Source organism: Liolophura sinensis, chromosome 1 (genome assembly GCF_032854445.1).
Source record: "Liolophura sinensis isolate JHLJ2023 chromosome 1, CUHK_Ljap_v2, whole genome shotgun sequence".
NCBI classification, from domain to species: Eukaryota; Metazoa; Mollusca; class Polyplacophora; order Chitonida; family Chitonidae; genus Liolophura; species Liolophura sinensis.
This window is the reverse complement of record NC_088295.1, coordinates 16,833,528-16,856,125: the sequence shown is the minus strand read 5'-3', so window position 1 is coordinate 16,856,125 and position 22,598 is coordinate 16,833,528.

Below are 22,598 nucleotides of genomic sequence, written 5' to 3'. Positions count from 1 at the left end.
AGCATGTGAAAGCCATGTATTTGCCGCAGATGCCGCACTTGGATTTTGCATAGTTCTGCATGGACAGTGGGCTAGTCTGACTAGTCGACAGTTGAATGATTTATTTCGCCTGATGATCATATCTTCATATTACTGATAACATCTGCTCTTAACATATGCTCTCCATTAGCCTCGGGACACACTACAATTTATGGTGAACGTGAAGTGGTTTTTCCTGTAGGTCATTCGGTCACGTTAAATAATTTGCTGGTTAATTAGTGCCTTCTATTCTTAGCACATTAATATGTGGATATGAAAAAACATTTGTTGGTACATTCAGCACATATATACAGGGTGAAAATACTAGTATATAACAGAAGCAGTCTGGGGTAAAATTAAAATTATATTTAATATATGTAAACACCTATCAGTTAATGAGTCTATCTTGATGCCAACCACAGGTATCGCCATTACTTACATGTAAACCGTGTAAAATTGGTCATTGTCCCCTTTAACCTTCTTTTTAGCCGCATAATGCAGTACGATATCTGTTCGCAGTTGAGTTTAGTTTAACAATTATAGCATCCAGGATAACATCGTTTATGAAAGAAATTGATTATGAAGTTTGTGAAAGTGGAACTTTACTGAAACACATCATGCCAAAGACATCAGACATTACGCATGTCATTTCGAACACACATGCAGAGCAGAGCAGCTTCATTGCTGTACGGATATATACTAACAAACTATATTTTCGGCCATTTTCGAGTGGAATACAATTCCTAAATTGTAAAAAAAAACAAAAACAACATAACATAGAGAGCAAACCAGAGCAGTGATTACAGTGTGATACACAATGTCGTTAACAAATGGTGACACGCAACTGTTTGCCATGATGATGTGTTCTTAACACAGTTTTTTTAGTATATGTATGAATTCTATTTATTTACTGATTATCTTTTGATGTTGGGACTTCAGTTCAAGTGTATACCCAAAGCAGGAAAATATGGAGGAATTTAACATGTAATTTCTTGTGCTTGTCAGTACATGCTGCAGGCCTTTGTCTATGTTGTGAGGCGTGAAATTTTGAGTATATATATATATATATATATATATATATATATATATATATATATATATATATATATATATATATATATATATATATATATACACGGTTTCACGGTACATAAATACATATATGTTTCAAATATGCCTCTAGGGATATGATTATGTGCCATTTACCAACAAACTATAGGATTCTATCCAGAAGTCTATCGTCTGTGAGGGATAAGCGTATATTTAGAGTGTCTTTATTCTAGATGTATATATGCCATTCCTTTGCTATTAAGTCCATTAACCACTGAAGTCGGTCACTAAAAGGTAGTAATGGAGTAATCTGTAATTAATTACTGTTAATTAATTTCTGTTTATGATTTTTTTCCTGACTCTGTTAGCTATAGTTAGTTGATTACAGATGTTAATTACAGGATTATGCGCAATCCTTCGCCTTATCACCGGAGATACTCACTGATGGCACTCAGGGGCTAGCGTGCTATAGTGCAGCAAAACAAATAACCCAGGAACTTCTGACCAATGCGATCGCTATTAGCTCAAATCCAGCTCATGCTATAACTTCGTCTCCGGTCGTGCCTGGGAAACTCTTTAAGTAACATGGTCGTGGGTTTCCCTTGAGCACTGCTCGATTTCCTTGTGCTTGCCCCTTTGTTAGATCAATCTCAGAAGGATGTGCTCTTCAAAAGCTTAGAGTCGCTTTCATCATTATATTTTGTGCAAATCGCGACAGTGTTTGCAGGCCTAAAATACCTGAGAATTTCCGAACTATATTTAGTCTTGGGCGTAGTAACTGAATGGCCACCTTTGTAATGAATTTGTCAAAAAGTCGTAGACATTTTCACAAAAAGACGTTCGATAGAATGCAATAAAAATGCCTGTAAAGTCTTTTAATGTTGTACAGCAAGAATGTACGCCTTTTTTGGGGAGATGTGCAATCGCGCGGGAATGCAACGTCACAGTAAACAGCCTCTCTAACCACATAAAAATGCTACTAGGGATCACGCTTCGATGCTAAATGTATCAGATAGGCCAACTGCATGTGTCATCCAAAAGTAAAAATAACATGTAATTTTGACAAAGCGAATTTCTCGATATTCAAAATATCAACTTCCGAAAAAGATAAAACTGGCTGTGCTTTTAACTACAAAGATATCAGTTAAATTTTGCTACAATTAGAAGCAAACGAGCCATTCACATATTCGCCGTTAAGAAAGTACGTGGAGATATGTACGTGTATGTACCCATACAGCATGTTGTGAGGACACTGGTTAATACGCGCACTGAGAGGCCGCTCACAATGTATAGTATTGTATTATAATTAGTAAATCTGATTGCCAGCTCTCCCTTGTCCCGTCCCTTTCTATAGGTCAAGCGCTCTTCGCAACACTAGCCTATTGCTCATCCGTCGCCTATTTTTCGACTGGTTGATTCCGTGCTTATTTAGTTGGTATTGGCCTAGTTTGGAGCGTTTACATAGCTTTTTATACGTGCACATTTATATAGTTAGATGACTTATTAACATAAAATTCTATGCTATGTGTCGGTGGTATTTCAACCAGGCATATAGAAGTAAAATACGAGTTTCATCATTTTATTCATTATTTATTTATTTATTTATTCGATTGTATTCTAGCGTCATACATATTTATTTGTCACTGATATACGATGGCGGTCAATATGATGGGTGGAAGGAATCGCGCGTGTACCAACCTTGGATAGCTTATGGTGACAACTTTTCAACGCGTTACTCGTCCGAGATTGCTCTGACGTTATAGGTTTGGCAAAATTTTGCTCGGCCAAGGATAGCCCTTAAACCAAACGTCGTGACACACTGCCTCGGCGACTGCATCAGGTTTGTAAATGGAGCGCGCTCTGACGTTGATTTAGGGTTATCCATGGTCGAACAAAATTTTGCCAAACATAACGTCAGAGCAATCTCAGACTAACGCATGACCTATGTATAGGCTTCCACGCCATATTGGTGGACCATAGACATGTTATCTCCAATTAAAGTAACACTCAGCTGAAATCTCACACGACGACTCAGACACGCCGTCGATTAAATTTGTTCATAAAACGATTTCAAAGTCTAGGCTACATGGTAACCTATAGATCACGTTGACGTAAAAGACTTTAACCCATACCGACCATTTAAACATTTTCTACGATCTTCTTCCAGGGCCCACTTTAACAAAATTTAGCGAACCACTTTTTGTTCCAAAATCACGATGCCTTTAAACCGTTAGGGCCGAGAAAGGGTCACTTCCTAAAAACCTTAAGAAGTGGTAGTTTTGCTGGAAAATACTCTGCTTCATACGGGTATTACCCCTCTGAGGAGAGTGAAAAAATGGTTTTGACTTGAATTCCTGTAGGTACAGTCTATCAGAACTTTCCAATTGTTAGTCCAGACGCTTGGCCCGTTTGACCTCTGCGCTAGGTTGTTAGAACAGGGGAGGTAACAAAGGTCCAGGTACTGGACTATCCAGTTTGTATAGTCTTTGCTGACAGAATGTGTGGACAATTCGTTCCAGTGTAACTCGAGGAAGGGTTATTGTGGCTGCAGACGTGACATAAAACAATCACCCCCTAGTTTCCCGCGTTGTTCACAGTCACGCCCAATCCCCACACGTACCACGAGGGTGTCAGCTTCATCCCGTGGAATTCAACACTTAGCACTACACTCCCTGTTTTGTGGAGAGGAATGCATTACGAATTCTTGGTTTTGTTACCTATACGTGTTGATTGACAGTTTTTGCAAGATACTATCACATCCACATCAGGTCGGTGTACATAAAGGTCTGTGTTTTTACAACGCATATTCCATGTGATACCTCAGTCTGTGCAAAGATTCACCAGCATGAAGCTAATTGCGAGAACACATATATTCGGTAAGATTTATCGTCAAAGTCAACGTCATATTATTATCATTTTATATGCAACAGTGTTTCCTTCACGGAGGCGAACCTATTAGATACACTTATCATAAAAACAGCAATAGATTATAATAATTTCTCAAACAAATTACGTGGGAAGGCCTGCGGATGGTCGTGGGTTTCCCCCGGTCTCTGCCCGGTTTCCTCCCACCATAATGCTGGCCGCCGTCGTATAAGTGAAATATTCTTGAGTACGGCGTAAACACCAATCAAATAAATAAATAAATCAAATACATTATGACAACACCGAGACATGTTGGGTCGAAGATGTTAAACTCTATCTAACGTTTTTCATATTACATTTTGTCTCATAACGTGTTATACTCTAGCAGATAGTTAAGGGCTATCTTCCATTGTGTTCCATATCTTGGCACCGCTGAAGAAAAAAAGACCCATATATATAACAACACCTCTTGCATGCTTATATACCATTGACTTAAGTAAACAGGACAGACGACCAATCGGAATGTAAAATATATGTTTACGTAATGAAATACGACAGTATATAGTAATAAAATCTCCCTCTAATTTGAACGGTTGCGATCATTTAAACCTCGTCTGATTAAGCTGTTAACCTGGAATATTATCTTTGAATTAAAATATTCTTAGCGTTTCACATCAAACTAATTAAAACAGGCATTACCAGGTTATTTTGTGTATAACAGCATAGGTGGTTTCATTTCAAAAATCCATTCCAGATCACCCTCCCCGCCCCCGCCCCCCGCCCCAAGCACAGTTGTTACACGTTAGCCTTTTGTTATCTTTTGTTATTTAGATATCTTTAAATTGTGAGTCTTTTGAAACTAAATCTTTTTAATTCTTATGTGAGAAAACTACATCAACCGCACGCAGAAGTCCTGTTGTATGCTGTACAAGGTGTAGATGACACTAGGTGTCTAACTGACTAAAACAGCTCCTTCAGCACGACGTGAACATTAAAAACAATATACCGAGTTCAGCCAAAGAAAAGTCAAATAATTTATTTGAGGATCCAAAATAGATTCTGTCTTGTTCTATCAACACGGAATGCGGTGATTTACAAGTAAGATAATACAAACTGTTAAATCGACACAGACTCCCATGCATTTGACTTCACAGACTGGATTCTATTTACAGGCCACATCTGTGACTATTACAGTTCTGACATTCATTATAAAACGTGAATGTTATTGAGGCATTCTGTGATTATATTATACATATATAAAATATATATAAATTATACATATATAAAACAACTTTCAAATAGCTGTCTCCTTACCACAAATCTCCTGAGGGGTGTGTAGGATTGACGTACTTACGCTACATGCACTGATTTATCCCATCAAAATCTCACAGTATACTGCCGAGGGTCAACCCAGCATTTGACCTTCAGTTAAGAGGCTTAAACACATACTAAAACACACTTAAACACAGGTTTTATTTACAGGCTCACCAATAATTCCTTCATCGTAATACTCTCAAATTTATAACTAGGACTATCTTTCAAGTGTTACAAATAATTCAGTGACGAAGGTATGATTGGCTTTCATTTTTGTATGTTCACAAAGATATGCTACGTGAAATAAAATAAGTTTAAATGTTTATGGAAAATTTTGCCATTCTTTAACAGTTGATTACTTTCATCAGAAAAACTGGAGCTAAAATATGGACACGAATCAGTTAAGTTACAAGAAACGCAGTACTTAATTGGTAACATATATTTCAGAATCCAATGTAGCTATAACATTCAATGGCGTTAAAAGACATCTTTGTCCAGGTCCAGCTCATGCTGGCTTCCTCTCCGGCCGTACGTGGGAAGGTCTTCCAGCAAACGGTCGTGGCTTTCCCCGGGCTCTGCCCGGTTTCTTCCCACCATAATCTTGGCCGCCGTCCTATAAGTGAAATATTTTGGGTATGGCGTAAAACACCAGTCAAATAAATAAAATACAGAAATCTTGTTTTGTATCTGTAAACAAACCACCAAGGTAGGAAAACAAATGAGAGATTTAAAAGCCTCAACGTTGTTAACGAATCACCCTCTTCACAGCCGAAAGCTGAACTGTTGTTCTTGTGAGTTTTTTTCCAGTGGACAGCATAATAACACAAACATGCATAATTAAAGTTCACTTGCGACACGAGTAAAAATTATCTGTATTAAATTTCCAGAGAAGTTTCGCAATGAGAGTTATCAATTAAGACAATTTTAAAATAAATGTCTACAGTCATTAGGCAGCTAATGGACAAGCATACATGTTTATGAATATATATGGACGACAACTGAGTATTGTATTCCTCTGACTAGAGCACCTGCATGAATAGGGCTTTAGGGTTGAATACAGGTCAGCACTGTATTTGCAACAATAAAAACTTCCTTTAAGAACATAAATGCTTCGGCGAGTGGCTTGCGGGCAGTATTGAAACTTGTATATACCACAGTATCCAATGAAAATGCAACCCAGACTAACATTTTAGTGGAACAGTCAATTACGTGATAACGAAATTATTTTAAGACGCCAATCAGATCCGTCCAGGCTGGGTTACAGGTAGATTGACCCACAGGATTCGAACTCGCCCATCCTTCTGGGTGACGGCCATCCTGCCACTGTCATCTACTGTAACCTTACAGGGAGCCAACAATCCACCGTTGACCACCACTAAGTCACCGACGTACTTGCCCCGGTACGTCAACACGTGGATCTTGTTCTCCTCCTGTGAAGCCACGAAAACCCAACCTTTATGAACACAGATGCCGGTAAGTCCCCGATGGACCCTCTCTTCCACTGTTCCTGACAACATGAACTGCATTGTGTCTTTGACCAGCTTTTCACTAGAGAAAGTCTTGTTAAGATTGAGGCAGACAACGGTATCCAGATCGGTGTCCGTGAGAAAGACGTAGCTTCCGTGCGTGGAGACGTAGCGCATCATAGAGAACGGTGAGGTACAATCGTCTATGCTGTGTATAATCACGGCATCCCTGGAGCTGATGATATCAAGGCAGGGTGGGTACTGCCCCGGGGCTGTCACCACCAACAACTCGGTCCCTCGGATACCGGCCACACCCACGTACTGTTTCTCGGTGTCCGTCTTGTGGAAGGGTATCAGCATGGTTTTATCTCCCAGCCTCACCTTGTAGACGTACAATTGGGACTCCATGGCTGTGATGACTAACAGCAGGTCTGCCCACACTCCCGTGCGGGTGGTGGTCACGTCAAACGGCCGACTCTTACACGCCGTTTCCGTGGCGAAGCCGTAGGAGGGACAATAATAAGTCTTCATGTTGGAGGCCGTGTGACTGACGACGACAAGGTCTCCATTGGGCAGGAAACACGCAGAGGTCGCTCCGCTGTATCCAGTATTTTCAAGGTTACAGTTGAGGGTTGCTGAGGGAACCGTCTGGATCTGAGTGTTCCAACGCTTCCTCAGTCGGTAATCATTGCCTGTGGGAAACAAGGTGCGAAAGTCAGAGATACTTCTGGAAATGGCGGAGTTCCAGGAGCACCTGTTGGAAGATCCTGCCGAAGGTCTAGAGACGAAGACAGGCCTGGGGGGCGGGGGCAGCTCCTGGCGCGGTTGGTACGATGGATACAGATTTGCCCTGCGCCGATTCTCGTACTTAAGTTTCTTTAACTGTGCATAATTTCTGCAGACAGGAGTTAATGTATGACGTGGATATTTCAGGAGATGAGTGTAGCCACAGGAATCACAAAGAAAGTCCCAGCAATGTCGGCACCAAAATGTAGCCCTGAAGATGTCGCCATCCTCCTTGCACGCCTCGCACGGGCCGCTTTCTGAATTCTGTACAACGACGGTGTAAGAAGGCAGGTGTTTGATTGCATCCTCGGCCATGTTCACTCTGCTCCTCATCTTAACTAACGAATCTTCATCATCTTACACACTCTGGCGTTCTAGCTGTGTCCTATATGTTTATATAACATTCCAACATCGCCTGGGGAAAGTTACCGTTACAGAAGACTTCCCACTGTATTGCGACAGAAACGCAACACTCTTCTTCGGACCTTCTTAAACCTCTATGCTATCGTCTTGGTTTTGTAACTCGGACAAGAGAAGCGTGCTTTTTGATATTTACCTGACCGCAGAGTTAGGGCGGCCTGGGCCAAGTCTGCCTTCCTCCAGAGGGTATAATGGTCGACACTCCGGCCTTCGCAACCACAGTCCCGCTCACCTGTATCAGTCTCTATCTGCTGACCCTAACCGCTGTGTCCTACATAAGCATACAACCTTACACTACGCTGATTAAGCCTGAAGGAGAAGCGAAAGGCCGGTATACACAAGCCAGCACTTAACATGCGGACATTGTTTGAGTATGGAATGTGAGAGCTTTTCACTGACATACTTTCTACAAAAAGGCCCGTTAAAACATAGCCACATAGTTTCAGCTCACTGCATTAATTCGATAATTTCATTTCTCAAACAGGTTTTGGGGGCATTTGGTAGTTTTCATTCGGCATATGTTTTTTTTGTCACGCTTATATATATACTATATACGAACTATACTATTACTAGCTTTTATGAAGGCCATATGGTTACATTGTTGGCATACCTTAGATAAAGTTACTGTATACCGAGACTGTTCTGTATAGAATGTCTTGTAAGTTTCATTTACTTGTTAGGTAACAGTAGTGTCTGGTTATTTGGAACCATAGCAATTTTAACACTAACAAACAAAATGTATACATTTAGTATTTCTTTGAACCCACTCTCAGTGCTGTTGTAACAAGACCTTCCTATGATTCTTGACTGGAACTTGAAGTTTACTATGACTGATGCGTGTTTTAAAAGTGGATTAAAACTGTAAATTCCTTCAAACACAATCCCTTGTGAAAAACATCGGTTCATTCAGTATTTATTTCATTTCATATCACTATTGAAAAACTGTTGAAATGTAACCGATTTTTCAGTAAATTTGAAGGTAATTGCATGGGGTATATTCCTCGGATGTATTGTTCCATTTAGTGGATGATATACAGTTGTATAGCAATGACTGTGACGCGTGCAAGGAGAAACATTTATTGGCGATCCACGCACACGTAGTGTATATACGGTTACCAACTCGAAAACTTAATACAAAAGCATGGTACAAAAGTGACCTCCTGCAATCCATATTTACATGTACCTTCGGCTTATACATATTAGTTCTGCACGAGTAGTTTTAAATTAGACGTGTTTAAATCGTTCTTTTTTATGAGGATGATACTCGTAGTCTTCTTGTCTAGAAGGAAACTGGCAAAATGCTTTGGGACGTCACTGGTGAAAGACCCATTTTCAAAACAACCGCAGATTAAGTTGGACAGCAGTTCCTATATAAGCAAAGAAGCATATATATGTCCCCAGACAGTCATCCGTTTTCAGTGTCCGAAAAGGCTTTATACCTATATGTAATATCCAGGCACTACCAATCATAATTAATATAGGGAGTATGTCCTTGATATATCACAAGGCGTTTGTGCAGAAATTTGACCAAGATTTCCAACTATGTTTTTTTTTTTTTTTTTTTTACAATATGGCCTGTACGAAGGTTTGAATCAGCATCCTTAACGTATTAATCCCGTCACCTTATAGCTGCTTTAGACATTATGGTTACCGCCGGACCTTCTTCATGTATAATGGTCATAAACTCCAGAGCGATAAAGCTTATATAAGTGGGCCTACTTGTACACTTGTTGCCTGAAAAAGCAGTGTGATTTGAACTGGTAATTTAAAAGCCATGTGTATGCTCGTGTATAGACCTCCTCTATATATCTTGGTCGGCCCAGTATGCTACTTTTACTCCTCAGTTTACCGGCCCGGATAGCACAGTTGGTAGAGCGTCCGCTTCGGGGCTGATAGATCCAGGGTCAATCCTTGATCGAGTCACACCTAAGACTTTAAAAGAGGAAGTTGTAACTTCCTCGCTTGGCGTTCAGCATGAAGGGGATAGTGCAACGACTGGTTGACCCGTATAAGTATAATGGATCGGGCGGGGCGGGTTACTTGCCTTGGGTAAGTCGTCTCAGTGAAGCAGCACTCAATAAAAGAGCGGTGGAAATCCGTCCTGCAACAAGGTGGCACATTACACGTACATGCACCCTAAGGATTCCTTCGTCGTCATATGACTGAAAAATTGTTGAGTACGACGTTAAACCCCAAGCACACACTCACTCACTCCTCTGTTAAGTTCACTTTACAGCAGTTGTATGCTTTATCTGCCCAGCATATATGTTCTGACAGCTATTGACTGACGTACATGGCACTCGTATAGCGCATATGTTTTCTTAAAGATATACCGATCTGAACCTGGTTTGCATGAAACCATAATGTTATATAAACTTTTCTCGCCGTGCTTTGCTTTGCAGTGCACAAAGTATATCTATATGCACCTTTTATATGGGTTTTGCGCACGCTTTATCGATATATGGAAATACATATATCGACAATACTATATATAATTTAAGTAAGAGTGACTCATACTTTTACATAGTTAAGAGCCGCATACTGATTCCTGTACAGATTTAAATACCAGTCAATTCACTGTGACTGAGTTGTCCCACCGTGATCGGAAGTTCTCTTTGAGAGGGTTGATTGTTGATGTAGAAGAAGATATGTCAAATACAGACACCTGGCCTGTATACTGAGCCAGAATAAATGGCCTATACAAAAAACCAAGAAACCAATCGTCCGTACATATCACTAGTATCTGTTTGCAACTCTAACGGCGTGTGATTCACAAGTTTATAACAATTTGCATAGAACTGGATATCTATACATATAACTTATTTCCCACGGTGAAATTTGACGTTTATGACTATGTATGCTCTCATTCATACTAAATACATGTATGCAAACGTGCATGATATGATATAGGGTAGCTGGCGTTTTATATGGAAACAGTCAACTAATAATTCATAAGTCGCCTGTACTTATAATTGCCAAGGTAACAAGAAAAAAATGGAGTAGGCCTACAAAGAATAGCAAGATGCGTGGTTTTACACAACAAATTCGGGAGACCTGGGTTCAAACCCCACCTGGTCATACCAAAGACTTTTAAAATGGAACTTGTATTGCTTTCTCTCTTGGCGACCAGCACGGAGAGGTTATAGCAAAGGAACATGTCTGGTTGGCCCTGTTTCTGTATAATGTGACTATGGGTGGGTGTCATGTCTGGTGTCTTTGGCATGATATATTTCTGTGCATGGTTTGCGGCACTTTAGCGGTAAGGTCTCGCCCTGCTAGAAGAAGACAGTATGTGTACACATACCTAATGAGTCGTCATAATGACGTTAAATTGTTAAGTACGACGTCAACCCCCATGCATACAAGGGTCTACATATACATACAGATGTATAGTGACCTTCCTTCACCGGCGATCGATTTAAGGCGTTCGTCTTGCACCAATTGACAATTCAACGAATTAAATCAAGTGCAGGCTCAAATCCATGTGCTCCTGCTTCAACTTCAATTATAATAATTTTGGGACGCATTTCTCGTAACTTTTCTCGTCAAAATTATAGGGTAGACGCGGTTTATGAGAAAAGCTAGGAAATATTAAGTATAGCTTGATGATAGTAAAACTTGGTGATTTACTCTGATTATCTGCACACACTCTTGACTGGCTTAAACTTCAATGCCCTCGTGTTCATGATAAATACTGCGAAAAAAAGTTCCAGATATTTAACCTATGGAAGGTGTCTGAAAACCACCATTGTTTGAAAGCTAACTTCTCGTGAAGTTCGGGGCCGGTAGATCCAGGATCAATCCTTGATCGAGTCACACCTAAGACTTTAAAAGAGGAAGTTGTAACTTCCTCGCTTGGCGTTCAGCATGAAGGGGATAGTGCAACGACTGGTTGACCCGTATAAGTATAATGGCTCGGGCGGGGCGGGTTACTTGCCTTCGGTAAGTCGTCTCAGTGAAGCAGCACTAAATAAAAGAGCGGTGGAAATCCGTTCTGCAACAAGGAGGCACATTACACGCACATGCACCCTAAGGATTCCTTCGTCGTCATATGACTGAAAAATTGTTGAGTACGACGTTAAACCCCAAGCACTCTCTCGTGAAGTAGCCGTAGGCTTACGTGATGCTCGTGAAGTAGATCTATCTCAGAGACTGCACACACATTAGGCTTGGTCATATTGCCATAACATATTGCTTGGTCATATTGCCATAACATATGTACTTTTTCTATGAGTTAGATTAGGACGAACCTTTGGGCCATATTTCACAGGAACAAACCCGGCATATTTAAAATACAGATCGTTGTTCGTACCAGCGCCTCTTCCAGGTATAAACCCTACACCACAGTACTGCTTACACCAGCTTCATGCTTACTGAGGTATAACTATAAAGTTATAACTGGCATAAGCTATATACCTCCTTTATTCCATTTTATGCTTTCCGTCTTGGTATTTAGTCGTTATCCTATCTAGCTGGTATATCACAGCATATGCTTGGAGGGGATGCAGTACAAAGAACCTGAGCATACCATGCAGTTTTAGGTTTGCACTAACTCAGGTAAGAGTCACCCAAAACAATGCGTCAACTTACACTAGTCACAAAAGATAGGTCTTCGGCTTGAAAACAAATGTCTTACGAACGTTCTTATCACACTTATGTCATGAATTTAAAAAGTAATAAACAAATACTTTTGTTGTACGTTCTGCTCATAGCGATCTCACAATCAACGTAATACTGTAGTGGAGACAGCAGTTACATACCACATGTATCCTTATTTTTCAGTTTTCACTCCTTTAATTAATCTTCCGGTGTGCTAGATATCCTGGTATAGACTAGTAACTGTGTCAATGTGTAGGCCTAAATTATAAGGAATATGTAAACAGTCACTAAGAATATGAATTTGGTCAATTTTATCAGTAATAATTTTAAAGATCCACATACACTGCCATAGGTATAACTTGATTTTGTTATAGCCTTATTGACATTCAGCAAACAGTCATGTAAATACTCACAAGTATATATGGCAGTCATTTGCATGCTTCTCACTTGGCCACACAGCGAACAGATGGAAAGAAGTGAACTTATGTCTAAAAGCAAGTTTTTTATTCAAGGAAGTTCAGTAGTACTATTCATCGGAATTTCTGCACAAAAATGTAAATTTAGGTGACAAACTATTACCAAAGGTCATGTAAAAACATCTTAAATGGAAAAAAAAAACAAGGAAAAAAAAACATTTAATATACCTGTAATACATCTATCTTCAATAAACATCTGATGTAATCAATTTAAATGCACCTGGCCTTTAAAACGATAGTCATAAATATAATATGAAGAGTAGTGCCCACATAAATAAAGACCAGATAAAGGACTCAAATATATATATATACAATAAAACTAGTAACAATTGACAAATATTATAAACATAATACTTTTGTGTAAAACCTATATAATATATAACAGAAAACTTATGAATAATGTTGAACAATTATAGAAAAATCATATTAAATGATGTTTAACAATTAGAAACAACTTACACACTTTATAATATTTTGGTTCCATTCATTTGAAGATTTCTAATGTACTTGGACAAGAAAAACTGTACAACTGCCATAGTTATGGCAAATTCCATTAATGCTCTTCAGGTTAAAAAATTTGAAATTTATCATAAATTCGTTATTGATCAAAGTGTTGGTCACAATATATGTACATTGAAATAACATTTTGAATGTCAACACAGCCCGAGGTCATGATCATTTCAATGATCAAACTACTTATCAAGCATACAGTTCATGTCAATGTCATTGCAAAGACACATTGTATATAATTTAAAAAAAAAAAATACAATGGTGAAAGATACAAATGTCATTGTCTTTAAACTGTTAAACCTGCTTAATATCACTCATTATAAAAGATGCAATGTGTTCTTAACACATGGAATATTATCTGATAGTATCTAAAACAATATCATTTTGATTTACACTAAACCCCAGATCATTGTCTAAATTAGATCGTCTAAAAAACAGAAGTCTTCAATCTGCAACTGAAAACAGAAAACAGGATACAACTCTGCTGAACTTGTGGCCGAATCACTATCAGAATGTATATACAATGTATACACTTTAATTAAACACAAACAGAAATCATGTCTAAAGTCCACTTGTTAATTTTGTATAGAAAATACAATGAAGTCTGAGGAGCTAATGGAAAGATACATGCACTACATTTCTACTCACACGCAACATTTATGACTCAGTCATCTGTCATCAAATGTTACAAGTATGTCTGGTTGCCTTATATCTGAGTAAGTCCAAAAAGCAGGTCAATAAAAAAATTGTTTTATGCCTAACATTTAATGGAGTACACTACTACATGTGCAGTGCATCATCACATGTTACTTGTAAGTAGTTGACATGAACATGTAGAAAGTGTATTATTATACGGAACAGCCAAGAGAGACTGAATGATTCACAACAATATGATATATGTACATTATATAGAAAACACAAGTTTTGTAAATGATGCACATATTAAGTTAATTAATTCATGCACATGCATGATTACGTGCAGCATAATAAATCTACTAATACAAAACTTTGGTATGCTGGTACCATATATCTAAAACTTCCCAGCTCCAAATTTCTCCAATGGAACCATTAAAGCATTCTATCAACTGAATCATTGAGAGGTTCTGTGTCAAACAGAGAGTAACATGAAATCTGTTGTGTGGTTTAATAACAATATCTTTTTGTACTAAGTATCTATGATGATATTATACTACCTACTTGCAAATATTCCAATGTAACGAAATGGACAGTAAATGATCAAATCATTCAACCCCATTGTGTAAAATGGCAATGTTTATTTATTTATTTGATGGGTGTTTCACGCCGTACTCAAGAATATTTCACTTATATGACGGCGGCTAGCATTGTGGTGGGTGGAAACTGGGCAGCGCCCAGGGGAAACCCATGGCCATCCACAGGTTGCTGACAAACCTTCCCACGTAGGGCCGGAGAGGTAGCCAGCATGAGCTGAACTTGAACTCACAGCGACCGCATTGGTGAGAGGCTTGTGGGTCATTATGCTGCGCTAGCACGTTAACCAACTGAGCCACGGAGGCCCCCTAAAAATGGCAATGTGAAAGGAACTGTGATTTTTTAGGAATGCATGGAATTAAAAAAAAGTATATATCAAAGTTCTTTTTACCAGTATCCCAACCTAAGCGCCAATATCTATAACCTGCAGTAATAGCATGCGCTGGAAACAATAATACAATATTTGTAATTAATATACACGTAAACTATTATATAATCATAAAACTCTACATGTATGTTCTAATGACCTTGATAAAAAAAAAAACAAAAAACAAAAAACAAAATTAGATGCGAATGGATAGGTTTAGTTGCAATTGCTTAATTATTTGCTTTGCCAAAACATACTGGCTAAACGAGTTCTACACACATGTACATGTGGTTGTCTGTAAATGTCAGAAGTGTAGTCCCAAAGGCTGATGGTTTGAGTCTTGAGACTGAAGACATGCAACATGAATTTAAAATGGAATATAGAGGGTTTTCATCAAAACACAAACTCCACCGCCTGTATCATTGTGGGTGGATAAGTACCAAATAAACACAATGATTGGCTGCCCAGGGCGTCTAACCGCTGTATACTACATCCCTGAAAATTCTTCAGTAACCAGCACCCCAACATGATTGTAAATCATTCACTTCATTGTAATGCAGCTAACTGTAGTCTACGGTTGTTTGACTTGTTGGCTCAAACCCCAACAAAATTGCTTTATAGCAATAATTAGATTATAGATTTATCATTTAATACAAAGTATCACATATGCTGCTAAATCTTGGATCAAAATAACAGTATGTGATATAACTGATAGTGCTGTTTTGCTGATGAATTATTTGCTCAAGTTCGTTGATTGTACTAATAGGTAGGACTACTAGTCTCTTGACATATTGGAAGTTCAGTTTGCATTCCTGTGACAAAATCAACAACAACATGAATTATTCCTGCAGTCAAACGAAATTCCAAATGGCAACACAAGACGCCAATGTGATGAATACGTTTGGTAAAACATGCGTTTTGCTGGCATGGCTAGTGTCCCAGGCTTTGTCGTATGTGAAACACTTTCCGTCGCTCTGCTTGTCGACCAGAAAACTCCTACTCAAACAAAATTCCTTCCCGTTCGGATAAAGCTCACTTATAAGTGAGCCTTTCAAAATAGACTTCGAGCAAGCGACAAACCATCCATCACAAAACTCCTCACACACCGTCAATCTTTCTCGACTGTACACCAGGGCCTGGTTTGGGGAGCATATGTAACACATAAGATGATTGATATATTTCTGACACTCTCTGGAAGACCCTGGTAAAGGTTTCACTTTGCCGAATGTTGCGTCGATTTCCTCTTGACGGCAACATGAATTTTCTCTGTATTTTGTACAGTTCTTCAAATTCGGCTGCGGTTGAGGGGCGCGATTATCGAAAAACGGACAAAACTGCAGCACTTCGACGACCTTGTCTCCATGACACAAGTCCAACAGAACCACAACATAAACTAAAAGAAACGCGGCGAAATATTTCGTCATTTTGCAAACGTTTGACAGCTTTGGAAAAGTGACATTCGCTTGTTTGCAGACGATCAATAAGACTTGCCAACAGTACTCGTCAGCCTACATCCACGAGGGGAACGGAAGTACATCCACCAGGAGAACGGACATCCATCAGGAGGACGTTGTAGTGCGCATGACCGCACATATGGCGCGAAATGCAAAGTAGTGGGGTAGAGTTACACATTTGTGTTCAGTAAAAAGACATACGGATTATATCACTGTATATCTCACACCAATAACTTAAATTTTATTTACTACAGTGCTTCTCCAAATTATCCAACTATCGACAACAGATGATGAGTAAGACAAGGTATGTTATCAATTATCGGTATAAATTATAGAACTATCGACGACAGATGATGAATAAGACGAGGTATTCTATATCATAAGGATACAACAGCCCAAGGCCTCTCCAGATCCGTTTTCCCGACATGGGTTTCATAGGCCTATAGGACTATACAATATACAGGTACTTGGTATCGGTGGCAGGACGGTGGTTTTCCTGAGGAAGACGGTGGCTACTTTACCCTCCCCCAGGTAAAAGGTACAACATCCACGAGGAGGACAGTGGCTAATTTACCTGCCTATAGGTATAAAATACAACATCCATGAGGAGGACGGTGACTTATTTATGTTCCTATAGGTATTAAGTACAAAATCCATGAGGAGGACGGTGGCTACTTTACCCTCCCCCAGTTAAAAGGTACAACATCCACGAGGAGGACAGTGGCTAATTTACCTGCCTATAGGTATAAAATACAACATCCATGAGGAGGACGGTGACTAATTTATGTTCCTATAGGTATTAAGTACAAAATCCATGAGGAGGACGGTGGCTACTTTACCCTCCCCCAGGTAAAAGGTACAACATCCACGAGGAGGACGGTGGCTAATTCACCTGCCTATAGGTATAAAGTACAACATCTACAAGGAGGACGGTGGCTAATTTAACGTCCTGCCGGTAAAAGGCACAACATCCATGAGGAGGACGGTGCCTAATTTACCTTCCTATAGCTACAAAGTACAACATCTACGAGGAGGTCGGTGACTAATTTACCTGCCTATATGTAAAAAGTACAACATCCACGAGGAGGACGGTGGCTAATTTATGTTCCTATAGGTATAAGGCACAACATCCACGAGGAGGACGGTGACTAATTTATGTTCCTACAGGTATCGGGACGGTGGCTTATTTACCTTCCTGCAGGTATAAAGTACAACATCCACGAGGAGAACGGTGGTTAATTTTCCTTCCTATAGCTATAAAGTACAACATCCACGAGGCGGACGGTGGCTAAATTAACTTCCTGCAGGTGTAAAGTTCAACATCCAAGAGGAGGACGGTGGCTAGTTTACCTTCCTGGAGGTGTCAGGTACAACATCCATGAGGAGGACGGTGGCTAATTTACCTTCCTCCAGGTATAAAATACAACATCCATGAGGAGGATGGTGACTACTTTACCCTCCTCCAGGTAAAAGGTACAACATCCACGAGGAGGACTGTGGCTAATTTACCTTCCTCCAGGTATAAGGTAAAACATCCACGAGGAGGACAGTGGCTAATTTACCTTCCTACAGGTATCAGGAACATCATCTACGAGGAGGACAGTGGCTAATTTACCTGCCTATAGGTATAAAGTACAAGATCCACAAGGAGGACGGTGGCTAATTTACATCCCTATATGTATAAAGTACAACATCCACGAGGAGGACGGTGGCTAATTTACCTTCCTGCAGGTATAAAGTACAAAATCCACGAGGAGGACGGTGGCTAATTTACCTTTCTCCAGGTATCAGGAACAACATCCACGAGGAGGACGGTGGTTGCTTTACCTTCCTATAGGTATATAGTATAACATCCACGAGGAGGACGGTGACTAATTTATGTTCCTATAGGCATGAGGTACAACAACCACGAAGCGGACGGTGACTAATTTATGTTCCTGCAGGTATAAAGTACATGTAATTGCTAAAACTGCTAAAAACCGTCTTTGACGTGTCTCTACATAATGTGAGGTTTGGACACTTACGTCTGGCATAAGATACACCATCTTTTAAAACAAGCCCCTAAAGGGCATGATTTCCTGCAAACAAATTACCTTTAGTTTGTCAAAGCCTTTATTCATGATTATTTTGTGTATTTATATATATGGTAAAAGTGAAATAAATTGGATTTTAAAAAGCAAGGTGCATGACAACGTTCATTATGTATTATATTTCTTTCCTTACTTTCCTGCGCATTACTGTACGGAACTCTAATTCAGTTTTCTCATATATTTCATAATTTTATTAGGGAACCTTCCTCCATACATGCGTTGACTGTAATTGAGACCTCCACAACACATGCAAAGCATTTCCAACTAATTCGTAGTGAGGAAAAATATGCACAATATAACAGATGACAAAGACCAAAGTTCCATATTGCAGGAATTTTTTGGCATTTTTATGTTTGTTACACAGGTGCCCTGTAGAGCAGAAGATGACAAAATAGCATCATATGAGCTACACGAAGGGCTCCCACAGTAAGGATAACCTTATTACTACACGTAGCGCAGCGCAATGACCCAGAAGCCTCCCATCAATGCGGGGTCGCTGTGAGATTAAGTCCAGCTCATGCTGGCTTCCTCTCCGGCCATACGTGGGGTCGTGGGTTTACCCCGGGCTTTGTCCGGTTTCCTCCCACCATAATGCTGTCGTATAAGTTAAATATTATTGAATACGGCGTAAAACACCAATCAGATAAACAAATAAATATTACTACACGCGGATTGAGTGAGTGAGTGCTTGGGGTTTAACGTCGTACTGAACAATTTTTCAGTCATATGACGACGAGGAGTCCTTCTAGGGTATGCATATGTAGTGTGTCTTCTTGTGATAGGGCGAGTCTATGCCGCCTTAGTTTTGCCGCCACTAGAACATAAAGCCGAAGACACCAAACGTGACACCCCACCAAGTCACACCCCACCGACACCAGGCCGAACAGTCATGTTCCCTTGCTCTAACCTCTCAATGCTAAGCGCCAAGCGAGGCAGCAACAAGTACCGTTGGTATGACCTGACAAGTAGAAAAATACAAGTAGAAAAATACCATTAAACTATGTCTGATAATTTTTGGATTTTTAACCGAAGTAAACACAATGCTTGGATTGTATATATATGCCGCATGATGTTTCAGGTTGGTGTGATAGACCAGTATGTGGAGGGCTTGTTGACACACAGAGGCTCAAAGTGGTATGTACAGCTTAAATCTGTAAACTTCATTTCTTTTCTTTGTCTTTTACATATTTTTCTATATTTCCTCATATGCGTACGCGCATTGTGGAGTTTCGCACAGTCAATGGTGTGAACAACAATTAGCTTAGGAATACCTACACATTTTACTGCGCAATTATAATTTACAGACACAGTGTATTTAATTGACACTTGTATTTGACTACATACTGTAGTTTCAAACATATGACCATCTCTGTATTTCCCTTTTCTTCTATAGTGACGCGCAGCACCCTGTACATTCATGTCACACAAACTCGAAAGATTCCGCTGCTATTTGACGAATAATTTCTGGGTACAAATAATTAATTTGTTACATGACATATAGTTTAATGTATTGTTTCACATCATATAGCCTGATGGTAGCATGTGATTTTATAAAGATTGTCATACTCTTCATCGCCCGGGATATATTATAATGTATCAAAAAAGAGTGTTTTAGAGTGTTTCACTGTGTTATATTGATATCTTCTCCTAACCCCTTCCTCGTACAACTGTGTACATAATTATGTGTTTATCTAGGCCCGAGAGTTCTGAGCTGGAGATTTTCTCGACAAATCCGAGAAGGGAATTTCTAACCGGCTTTGGTTTCGGTTATGTCCTCGACTTGGTACGTAAAAGTGTGATTTCGGTGTATAAATTGTTTATAAATTGATATTGACTTTTTCGCTTAGCTTGATTTTTATGTACTAAAAAATACCCTTTGCATGGAAAAGGTTTTTCTTTTCTTGTTTTCATCCAGTTTTCATCTTTATCTTCTTCTGGCTGAAAGCACATTTGCTTATTAGGCAAGCCCTGTTACTATATTTATGTATGTTTTACGTACCAAAAGCAACGCTGCAAGAGTTTGGAATTTTGTAAATGTTTTGTGAGTAAATTATGGTCATTCTGGGTGTTATTTCCTTTGGGTATGTGTATGGTACTTAATAAGATTTTCTCTTTTAGGCTTATACATATCTCGAAGCCTATGTGGAAAAAAAGTTCTTCAAAATGAAGCTTAGGGACAAAAGGTACGTATAGGTACATGTAGGTAGGGTGGTTACCAGTAATCCCGGTCTACTCCATGCATGTTTCAAATAATCATGCCTATAAGGGTTTTATGTTACAGTACAGAACTGGGATCTTCTGTTTGTTTGTTGTCACAGCTTAAATTGGTTCAAGAGTGAAGAAGAAAGTGAATGATTCATTGCTGCTTACATGGGGCGTGATGAAATTGTGCGAAACAATCTGCATATGCTTTTGTATACCTTGTCTGTATATGTGCATTGGAAATGGATCCTGATTATCTCTCACTGTGTGATTCTTGTGTGAAACATTGCTTCAGGCGGCCCGCCACATTTGGATTTGTACACAAGCTAGTCCAACTAGCAGGAAAAGAGGGAATTCAGAAGATTTTAAATGTGGATGGGTTTGTATTTACCTTGTATTTTATCTGTTTGTTTTTATTTTTTATTTTTTTGGTATAATTAGATTTGGCTATTATGGCTCCAGTAATGCATGGAGTAGTATCGGAATGGCTTTCCAGCTTGACAATCAATAATCACAGACTGTTCAAATGTGTATAAACATTTGACAAGACTAAAGCCATAAAAAACAAGGAAGGTAACTCGGAATATTGAAGTCATCAAATAGTTATTTACATTTAGATGTGTGTTTAATTATTTATCATTATAATTTCATAATTTTGTTCCGCGCATGACTTGCTAAAAAGTGCACAGGCATATATTTTTAATTAGTAGCAATCTATATACATTTCCAGATTTCAGTCCTTTACAAATGAAAAGGAAGCCTTTGACAGGATTACATTCGGTTCACCATTTTTTCTTTGAAGGTACAAAGGGACAGTCAGGAGTAGGAGATGTAAGGAAGCTTTGGTTTGGGATGTAGTCGCACTACTTGTATCCAACAAACTGCACATATCTTTACCAGAAGCAAGGCGAAGATGCTGTCAAACTGAACATTCATCGTTACACACGGCACTTAAAATAAGTGAACAATTAAGAGCACACCGCTTAATCAGCAGTACTGAATCGTAACTGGTATGCTGTGTACGTAAATAATAGATGACTGATGGGTTGACAATGTGTATTTTATATCATTGTTATCTTTGTATCATGGCTACATGCCTTGTACATTTAGCCTTCACCTATAATGTATTTTCCATTCCACCTCCATACCATTCATTGCTTCACTTACATATGTATAGAATCTTAGAATGTACAAGAGAGTTTATACACTAATGAACTTGCCTAGGGTACTGCAGCAAATGTATTGAAGCACAACTTTTGTCTGTACATTCCAGTAATGCGTTCTTCAGTTTATAATAGTCTTTCTGTAAAGGTTTTTGCAAACCGGATGAATACAATACTGTAACATTTTTAGGGAAGGGAACTTATTTAATAAGAGTTTTGGTTTGCAAACTCTCCATGGGCGGTGGGTTATGGCACTGCGCCAGGGCTCCTTAAAATGCATATATTTAAACTAGAATGTGGTTGCTGACTTTTTTTATTCAACTGTCCGGGATTGGTGGTCACTGGATTTCTCATATTGGATAATTCGTGGATAATATTCTAAGGTACTGTGAACCCTTTCTCATATACGTACGTGTAGAGAAAGTCAAACTGGGTTTGTCCTCGTAAATGTTGGGTTTTACTCATCTGCGGGGGAAAAGGATGGTAAATTAGCCACCCTCCTCCTTGTGGATGTTGTACCTTATACCTACAGGGAGGTAAATCAGCCACCGTCCTCCTCGTGGATGTTGTACTTTACACCGGCAGGAA